Source organism: Rattus norvegicus, chromosome 17 (genome assembly GCF_021556685.1).
Source record: "Rattus norvegicus strain SHRSP/BbbUtx chromosome 17, alternate assembly SHRSP_T2T, whole genome shotgun sequence".
Taxonomy (NCBI): Eukaryota; Metazoa; Chordata; class Mammalia; order Rodentia; family Muridae; genus Rattus; species Rattus norvegicus.
The window spans coordinates 35232650-35242026 of NC_141550.1; the positions used below are offsets into that span (position 1 = coordinate 35232650).

The 9377-nt window shown below is 43.8% G+C and overlaps 1 long non-coding RNA gene across 1 annotated transcript; it reads left to right on the forward strand.

The window, feature by feature from the left end:
- The first annotated feature begins 2091 nt into the window (after positions 1-2091).
- On the forward strand, positions 2092-8513 carry LOC148000125 (uncharacterized). The gene is made up of 4 exons (XR_015642026.1): positions 2092-2334; positions 6390-6432; positions 7657-7813; positions 8360-8513. It is a non-coding gene; the product is annotated as an uncharacterized LOC148000125 (long non-coding RNA).
- The last annotated feature ends 864 nt before the right edge of the window (positions 8514-9377 follow it).

Here is a 9377-nt window from a genome sequence, read left to right on the forward strand (position 1 = left end):
ACCAGACTTAATTAAATACTTTCCTTTATAAGAGTTGCTGTGGTCATGATGTCTCTTCACAGAAATAGAAGCCCTCACTAAGACAGCTAGAGAAAAGGGACCTTCTGCCCACTGCCAGTTATATTTGCTGGTCATTGACAAGCTGGAGTTAGTAGGGGGAACCTTGGATCCAGTAGCACGATAGCCTGATCTCTTAGGGCAGTTTCATCCAGAGAAGGTCTGTCTCTGTCTCTGTCTCTCTGTCTCTCTGTCTCTCTGTCTCTCTCTCTCTCTCTCTCTCTCTCTCTCTCTCTCTCTCTGTCTCTCTCTCTCTCTCTCAGCTGACAAGTGGCTGGAGGCCCCATTCCCAGCAATTAATTCTGGATATTGCTTTGTCGATGTACAGGGATGGCTCTATTTCAGCCATTCAAATGATCATTGTTTCCCTGTGTGAGTTGGATTTCTATGACTCTAGTATGTCACCATTTCTCTGAGTCATACTATTGCACTGGGGCCACGTTGAACTTGGAGAACGGAAAGAATCTAGGATGGGAGAACCCATAATCATGGAAGCGGGAGTAGATCTGACAAAGGTAGGCTGGGGGGTAGAGGTGCCTCCGACATTTGTTCTCACACAGATTACAAGAGCTATGCAGCTCTGTGTGTGTGTGTGTGTGTGTGTGTGTGTGTGTATACATATATCCATTTTCTATACTATATATTTTGTGTGGAATCTTGAGAGAATACAAATATACTAATGTTTTACATGTCTTTAGTGTGTGTGTGTGTGTGTGTGTGTGTGTGTGTGTGTGTGTGTGTGTGTGTGTGTGTTTGGCAAAGGTTCACGATATATAGCCTAGGCTGGTGATAAACCTATCCCTTCTCTCAGCCTCCTGAGTACAAGGATTCAGAAATATTTTGTCTGAGAAGAACTAACTAAAACCCCATGAAAGCAAGCTGGATTCAGACAAGAGGAACAGGGCACCCAGACTGAATATTTCTTAGGGTTTATACAGGTGGCTAGTTTAGGTCAAGTTCTCTTTGTATTTGGAGGCTCTTACGTGAGTCTTCTTTTGACACCCTTCTCAGAAATTGTCAGTTATATCAGGACAGAAAAAACAGCTGGCCTCCTAACCTGGGGAGGTAGGAGCACAGGAGTGATTGTGTGGTTTTCAGACGTCTACATCTTATTTTTAAATACCACATGGCTTCTGTTGTTGTTTTTTAAAATAAATTCTTTGATGTTTTACATAAGAGAAGACTTAACATTAGAGATGATTAACAATCACTTTCCCTTTTAGGAAAGCAGGGGCCATGCATGTAGCCCGGCATGTGTTCCCATGATACATGTCAGAAAGTCTAAATGAGTCATGCTGAACAAGGATGCCCTGGGTCTTCCACCCATGGACGTCCCAGGTGTGATTGGCCACTTTAACCCCAATTTCTGGCGAGGGGAACTTCTTGGGCTACTGCTGCAGTGACTAGGTTGTCAGTACCTTTAAATCTTGAGTGCATATTGCACGGATCCAGGTGATTCCGGCTCAGGGGTGTGGCTCACCGCCTTTGTCAGAAGACTTTGTTAAAGAAAGCTGCGCTATTCATCTAGGTTGCTATAGTTCCCACATCATGATGACACAGCACATCCTGGAGCAAAGGCCATGACTAAATAAATATCACTTAGAAGCACAGCATTAATCTGGGACATAGTAGAGTAGCTACTCCGTTCGTCATCCTTCATTAAATTATTTTATTTTTAAATAGGTTTTATGTCTGTGAGTGAGAACGTGTATGTTAGAGCATGTTCCCAGGCAGGAGAGAGGAGGGTGCTGGGTCTTCTGGAGCTGGAGAAAAAGGTGGTTGAGTCATCTGATGTGGGTCCTGGAAACCAAACTTAGGTCTTCCCTAGGAATAGCAAGTGCTCTTAACTGCTGAGCTCTCTCCTTTGTTTTGGAAGCATCGAGAACACTCTCTGTCACAGAGCCCAGAATATTTCCTAATACATCACAAGGGCTTGGGGGGAGGGGGAGGTCAGTGACTCTGGCATACACTGACTTTTGTGTCATAACTTGCTAAGTACTTGTATTTTTATTTGAGACACGTCCAGAAAGGCTTAGTCTGAGCCCACAAGGATTCTCTCTGCTTCCTCTGGACCAAGGCACAAAGTGGGGTGACATACCCATAGGTTCTTCTAGAGTACGGTGCTTTGTAGCGAAGACTAAATTCATTAGCATTTCTGCTGTGCTAGCAGGGAGCTCACGCCTCTAACATGAAAATGAAGCATTTTCTCAGTTGTATTTTCACACAGGAAACTCAACAGCTGTCATTATTCTTCATAATTCCCAAGCAGACTGCACGGTAAGTTAGTTACATTCACTCAAAAGTATTGGAGCCAAGTTGTCCGTAGTCTTTTACGGTGAGGGTGCCATAGCTGAACACCGACATTGGGTGGCTGAGGGTTCTGTGGGGTGTGCTTGCTGTCTAGTATACCCTGGTGTTCTCTAACTTTTTGGTACATTACTCCAGCCTCTGCTCCTGGTGCCACATGACTCCTAGATTCAAATGTCTGTGCCTTTTCTCTCCTTCAATCACAGGGAATTAATGGCCCAGAGAATTCCAGTATGACCTCGCCCTAACCTCACTAACAAAATCTGCAGTGACCCCATTTCTAAACAGTATCACATGTGGAGATGTCGAGAGTCAGGAATTTCATCATATCTTCTGTGGGGGAGGGATGGACTCAGTTCAACCAATAAAACTCACTTGATCTGTATTTCCTTGCCCAGAAACTGAACTCAGACTTGGCTAAATCCCTAAGAGGAAAACATCTCAAGTATTGTTTGGGACTCGGGAGCTGTAAGTCTGGCCCCTCATCTCATTACACACAGGATTAGAGGAGGTTTTGGAGAAAGATACAGTATCATTGATAAAATGATCACTCACTGATGGGGAGGCTGTGCTTCAGTGTGATTTATCCCCTGATTTCCTAGCTTTCCTTTGCTGAGTTTGAGTTGGGATGGCTGCGTGCCTCAGCCCTTTCAAACACTAACAACACCAACACCATCTCGCTTCATCCCTGTGATGTGCACCACTAAGCTGAACTCCACCTTCAGTTGTTTTAGTTAATAACCATGGAATCAGTTCTGTATGTTTTTGCTGGCCACACATGTTCAGCACTGGCATTCCTACGCCGTCTTCTGAGAGGGGTTGCATCCTTCCCCCAGAACCACTGTGGAGTTTAGGGGTGCGAGCTCAGGGAGTTTTCTGTAAGAAGCACTCACAAACCTTTCTCTGCACCTGCCAGAACGTTCCATCTCACGCCTGAGGACAAGTTCAGTTAAGACTACACTCTGGGACAGATGGCCAGAGTGGGAGGAGAAATGGAGGTGCCTTAGTCATCACAGATGATAGCCAGACCATGTCTGGAGCGGCTGCTCCCACATCTCGACAGCCTGAGTTAGGATTCGTGGCAGGATTCCTTGTCTTTAGGTGCAGAGGAAAGATGATCTCTGATACGGGGTCATCTAGCTTACCTAATACCACTTAACACTCGAGATGCCAATAGCTCTTCCTTCCTTATTTATGAAACAAAGGAGAAACATAACTAGCTCCTGAGAGCCAATGCTATCTACAGTTGGGGCACATTGTCCATGATCTGTGAATATTATGGATCAGGGAAAATACTAGAATTCACTCATAAATGCACACACTCCCATATTGGATTTTGTATTCCTTCTATTATTTTGTAGCATTTCTTCCTTAGCTATTAGTGTTTTCTTAGGGTGTTAATATGTCTGCTCAAATTGTTTAAAATAACTATCATATAGCATTTTCATATGTGGCTGTTATATAATTATTCTCATATAGTTATCAGACATTGAGCCTGTGTGCAGTTTTTCTATAATAAATAACGCTTTTGTCCTTGCAACTGATAGTATGTATTGTTCTCAGGTCTGGCTTTGTTTTGCTTTTCCCTCTTCTTTTGCTTGATACATATGCTTTCACTCAGCCACAGCATGTTCTGGTGGTTGTGCTGAGCAATGTTAAGCGCTTAGATTCTTTGTTCTCAACCATGAGACATTTCCAGTAGTAAAATAACTTCTTTGAAAAGAAAAACAAAATTAGAAAATGTTATAATCTACAACAAAACACACAGGAGAACCAGGTGTCTATTAGTCAGTTCAGGCTACCATAACAAAATGTCAAGAACTGAGTGGCCTAAACAATGGGAATACGTTGCCCAGGGATGTTGGTTGAATAGCTTCCCGTGTTCCTTAGGCCTTGGGTTTCAGCTTCAGGACCACGGAAAGGACACAGGCTTATGGGGATCAGGAACAGAAGGTCACAGTATGCTGGGATCACCTTGGAGTGTGGCTGCTGTCACCCACCATGCTATTTCCTAGTGGGCCAATTTCTGATGTTGTTTAATTCCTATTCTGAAATATGAGCATCTTGAGCTATTAAACCTTCTTTTTTCCCCCTTCTCTTCCCTTCCCAATTTAGCTTTATCACTTCTTAACACATGCCTGTATATTGTGCTGCATTATGTTTTACTGTGGTTATATTGTGTCTGAGGTAGACGCTTCCCCCCGTTATCCAAGTGCTGGGCATTCTTGCACACTCTTCAATTGCTTTGTCATTAACTCCTATTACCTGTCCTCTTTAATTAATAAAAAAACCCACCTTATTTTCTTATGCCTTATTGAGTTTATAAGTCTGGCTTTTCCTTTTTTTCCTAACTTAGCCTTAGTATTTGAAAGTATCGTCTTACTCTTGATTCTTAAATGCAATATCCAACATTTTCCTTTGTTTTCTGTATGGCTCATGTATCTCTTGGGTCAGGGAGGGGAGGGGTATGTGGCACAGAGCAGTTAACTGTGGATCCTTCTCTCCACAATGGAGGTTTTCCTCAGTACAGAGATGTCACATAGCCTCCCATACTGAATTCCTGCCCATTTCCTTCTCACTCCCCTCTGTGACTGTATACCTCACGTATCCAGATGAAAGCTTCACCCAATGCTGGGCACCTGGGATTTCTGAGGAGGTGGATTTCTGGTTTCTGACTGGCTGATCGCTCAACGTTGTCATCCCTACCAGCACTCAGGTTTAAGCCTCCCTGCCTCTGCAGGACGCTGGCCAACAACCACTTTTCCATTTGCTCTGACTTGAAATGTTTGTTGGAGTTGCTGATGTGTCTGGTTTCATCAAAGATAGCCCGTTTCTCCTTGTCTTTGCTGTTGGTGGCTTAAGAATTTTTCTGGAGAGGAAGAGGATATCATTTTGCTATCTTACACCCTCACAGCACCCAGGCTTTCTTTCAGATGGCTTTTTATTTGCTTGGTGGGAAAGGGGCACCCAGACTCCTTGGTCAAGGCAGAGATCACCACAGCTAAGATAGATACTTTGACCACCACACGGTGCTTCAATGGGCACAGAAGATAATGTAAAATCTCAAATCTCATCCCGGACCTTCCCAAAATGCAGAAAATGGATAAATGGTCTATTTGAATTATGAAATTTCTTGTTTGACAGTGCCCATGGCTTGTAACTACTTGGCCCAAATTAGATTTCACAGAAACATTATGTCTTGATTATAATATTAGAATTCTACAGCCAGGCACACAATGTGATTTGAAGGCCACAAACTTGCTAGCTGTCAGACCGAATCTTCCTGAGCTCTTCTGTTCAGCTTTTACAAAAACAGAGAACTGGCCAAAGTTTTTCTAGCCAGAAAGAAGCCAAGTGGGGACAACCACATCAGGTCTAAAGTAGGGGGGAATGGGGGTGGTGGGGTGGTGGTAGTGTTGATTATAGGATAGTACTGATTCTCTCAAGATAGTCCAGGTGAAGCTGAATCTTCGTGACCAAGTGGCACCTTGGGGATTTGTCTCTGAGACACTCCAAAATGTTAAAACATGATTCAAGGTGCCTGCACTCCAGGCTGGGGAGGGAACATTTTATGAAAAGCCTTAGTTATTCTGCGTTTGCAATTTTCTGAGCTAAACCAGTATGGTTTGCATTAGCCAGAGCTCTGCAAATTGTGTAGAAAGGATTGAAATCAATTCTCTGGCATATGTGAAAATAGAGTCCGTGGTTCCTGGCTCCTTAGAAGGCCTTGTGGGAGTCCCCGTGTAAAGTGATCTCTTACACGACTGATTACAACTGTGAACCAAACAACATCTCTTCTTCTTCTTCTTCTTCTTCTTCTTCTTCTTCTTCTTCTTCTTCTTCTTCTTCTTCTTCTTCTTCTTCTTCTTCTTCTTCTTTTCTTCTTCTTCTCCTTCTCCTTCTCCTTCTCCTCCTCCTCCTTCTTCTCCTCCTCCTCCTCCTACTTCTTCCTCTTCCTCTTCTTCCTCTTCCTCTTCTTCTTCTTCCTCTTCCTTTTTTTCTAACAATGAACATTTTGCATGAAGAAACTGAAGTTTTCTTCAGTCATCTCTTTTCTTTTAGTGCTAAGTAGGTCAATTTGTTATATGGTCATATAACTCAGGGAAGCACTGTCCACGTTTAAAATACACATTTGGCGAGTTCTGTGATAATAACCTTGTCTCTCATCTAAGAGACAGGGCTGTTCACTCTGTCTTAAACATTGCCTTGGATTAGAGGGAAAAGTCAAGCACCTCAGTTGCATGCATGCGGAGTAGCCTCTCCCTACCTTTTCAAATCACTTACCAGTGGTGTTACTGTTTGATAAAGCCCTTTATTCTTCAGCTAGTGTTGCAGTTCACACTTTCTCTACCCCTGACAGAGGAGACAAAGGAGGTGCTTTCACTTCAGATCTGCAGTTTCCACCATAGCATGGTAGCAGCCAAAAGGAGGGATGGGCTGTGTTAAAAGGCTTTTACAGCCAGCCAGACAATATGATTTGAGAACCACAAACCCAATGGCTGTCAGACTCAATTTCAGCAGCCCAAAGCTATAAAGGTTGCCTCGACTAAGGAAGGCAACTGTTTTTCTTGACACATTTGTTGAGGGCTGGCCCTGCAGATGGGCAAGGGCCAGGACATTCCACTGCCAACATATTGAAAAGGTTTGAAAGTCAAAGTTGCAATCCAAGTCCCAGAGAATAGCTTCTTGGGACACTTCAGAAATGCTTGATGAGGAGAGCTTCTTTTTCTTACAAGTCCTGTTTACAATGCATTCCGTGTGTGTGTGTGTGTGTGTGTGTGTGTGTGTGTGCCTGAATGTACATGTGTGTGGAGGCCAGAGACTATTAGATCCAAAAGAAACTAAGGACAAATGGCTGACTGTGGTGCCTATTAGCAAAGCACATGCTGACCTCCAGGCTCCCTCAGCATCACAAAAGTCCATGGCATCCTGGCTCACCCAGCCATCTACCATAAAATTTTCATGGGCTTCCCTCCTCCAGCTTCTTATTCCATGTAACTCTGCCACTTCAGCCATGCGCCTTCTCGGTCCTCTTGTCCACTTTTGTCTTGGTCCCTCTCTCTGGAAGGGCTCCTCCTCTTCCTCCTCCTTCTTCCTCCTCCTCCTTCCTCTTCCTCCTCTTCCTCCTCCTCCTCCTCCTCTTCCTCCTCCTCCTCCTTCTTCCTCTCTCTCTCTCTCTCTCTCTCTCTCTCTCTCTCTCTCTCTCTCTTTCTCTCTCTCTCCTCCTGGCCTGTTCCAGTCTGCTGGCTATCTTAGTCTGCCACTTTCTCTCCCTGCTCTGTACTCTTCCAGATGCCCATCACATCTACAATCAAAACCTTCCTGTGAACCATACGTTGAAGCACCCATGCCCTCACTTTATATAAAGACAGCCTCACCAAGTAGACTAGATCGACTGTGCAGTGAGCCCCAGGGATCTGCCTGTCTCTACCTCTCTAGTGATGGGATGGTAAGTATGTGTCACCATGCCATCCCCCAAGTGCTGTTGTTAGATCTCAGGTCCTCAAGCTTGCAAGGCAAGCACTTTACCAGCATGGTCACCTCCACAGGCCTGGATTCCTTTTCTTGCCAAGATAGTGCAAACGCGAAGGATGTAAACAGCATTCCTAAAAATAAATGAATGCATAAATGTGACCACAGGTTTTCCATTCCTTAGCAAAGTAACATTTATTTCTTTACAGAATAGAAGGGACAACCTCCCTTGGCTGGTTGAGAAGTAAGAACACTGGTAAAAGCAGTATTTAGCAGGAGAACTCCAACTTTGTTGCAAGCCAGGAGAAGAGTCTGTGGTGACAGTGTTCACCAGCTGACAGTCATCTTAGTTCCCTTTATCTGCAATGGTTATTTTCCTCTCTGAGACTTTTCATAAGGTTTTCCACTTAACTTTGTAAGAATGCCAAAATTCCCCTTTCACTTATATTTGGGGCTCATACTATGACTGACTATTATTGACACATGAATGTTTTTTCTCCCCTGAAATGTATTTTCTCCACAGGTTGGTGTTGGATACTCTCATCTTGGCTGGCCTCAAGCCACTGCTTACAAAGTCATTCAGGAGGACTTGGGACCTAGCCTCTGGTGTCTCTGGAAACCATGGCTTCAATAATCATACTGATTTTCTAAAAATAAATAGACAAGTTAAAAATGCTTCCAAGGAAAATATTTGTGTATGTGTACATGCATGAGCACACACATGTGCACACACGTACACACACATACACACATTATATCACACTTCATCTATAATTTCTGGGTCTTGAACACTTTCACAAGAACATGGACTTACAAGGAACACTGCCAATGTACGGGCTTGACTCTAGATCATTCACAGCATGGATTAACGTGTTTCTCCCTTAAGGAGATAGGAAAGGACCTGGCTAGTGTGTGCTCAAACCTAAACCAGATCAATGTGGGAGGGAAGAAGCTCCAAACATCTTGTGGGGAGAGACGCCACAGGACTGCAAGTGTGCAAAGCGCTCAGATGGGTGTTCCATTTTGCTCACAGTTACTTGAGTCACTCTCTTTTGTTTACATTATTTTTTAACTGTGTGGAGTTGTGTGTATCTGTGTAGGGGTATGTACTATGAGTGCATGTGCTCATGGAGGACAGAGGCATGGGATCTCCCTGTGTTGCTGTACAATTATTTTAAAAGGGCTTTCTTTTGCCCCTCACTAGATCTGGCAACACAGTACCCCAAGATATCTGGTAGATATCTTCATCTCAGTCAGCAAACCATCTCCCCACCTTTGCTCTATCCCACATCACTTGCTGATGGCTACTCTCTGACCCTGGCAACAATCTCTTTACCCATCTAGTTCCCAAGACAGGTTGCCACCATGCCAGACATACACATTCCAATTCTGTGGTGGAACACATACTCTCTTGAATTCAATTAAATCGCCACATGAAAGAACGCACAACGCAATAACCTTTCATCCAATTGATAATATATAATTTGCCCACCTAGACCTACAAAGCTCTGTACACATCCATCCCTTAAGAATATTCATAA